Genomic DNA, 895 nt, shown 5'->3' with positions numbered 1-895 from the left:
TTTGCGGTTCCTGTGTCACATTTATGTAACCAGCACGGAAAGACACCGCTTTCTTTTACGTGATGGGATCCAAACCCTGGACTTGCTCTCTTTAGTGCCTGACCCAAACATAGATCGAATCAGCTCCTCTAGCCCTATCTGCGACTCACGTTGAGCGTTCTTTCTTACTGACCGTGCAAGCCGGTGTCATCCACCTGCGTTGGTGGTATAGTGGTGAGCATAGCTGCCTTCCAACGCATTTCCTTTGGTTTGGGCTGACGTCAAAGCAGAACTTCTTCTGTAACCTCTGGCTGCACCAAAACCTTTCGGATGTGTCGTTCGGTAGCAGAAAAACAATATCTCTCCCCCTCGGGGAATCGAACCCCGGTCTTCCGCATGACAGGGGGAGATACTGTCCACTATACTAACGAGGAGTTGTTCATGTGTGAGTTCGCCCCCAGCCAAAGCCACTGCACCTACATCACTAAACAATGTGTGGCTTTTTCTTACACTGACCCAGCCCTTACACCATAAAATACCGGATGGACCCATAATCAGCTGAGTTCGTTTAACTTTTGGAACGCTATACGTAACAGGGGTTTTATTTGGACTCTTTTGTTTGTTTAATTGTTTTCTCCAAGTTCTCAGATGGAGGCATGAGAAAGAGATTGCATTGCCTTCATTGGGCTTGTGGTTACTGGGCGACCGAAGGGACTTTTGTGACTTTTACTCCTCCCATTTGGAGTGAGGGGGGTGACGAAATGCAAGTGGGTAGGTGTCGACACCCTAGATTACCCTTGGCGAGCGTAGTGGTTTACCTCAGGGCTCGCACAGGCCCAAGGGCATGGAGACACAGCTCGAGTTTCTCTTCATTATCGCATAAATCTTTCGCCTTTTACTAAAGATTTCCGTGGAG

At 48.5% G+C, this 895-nt stretch overlaps 1 non-coding gene across 1 annotated transcript; it reads right to left on the bottom strand.

Moving 5' to 3' along the window:
- Positions 1–341: 341 nt before the first annotated feature.
- Positions 342–413, bottom strand: trnad-guc (transfer RNA aspartic acid (anticodon GUC)). The gene has a single exon. It is a non-coding gene; the product is annotated as a tRNA-Asp (tRNA).
- Positions 414–895: the final 482 nt, after the last annotated feature.

Source organism: Sinocyclocheilus rhinocerous, unplaced genomic scaffold, assembly GCF_001515625.1.
Source record: "Sinocyclocheilus rhinocerous isolate Xijiao unplaced genomic scaffold, SAMN03320098_v1.1 scaffold9150, whole genome shotgun sequence".
Taxonomy (NCBI): Eukaryota; Metazoa; Chordata; class Actinopteri; order Cypriniformes; family Cyprinidae; genus Sinocyclocheilus; species Sinocyclocheilus rhinocerous.
Note: the sequence above shows the minus strand (reverse complement) of the source record. Positions and strands in the feature narration are given on the sequence as shown.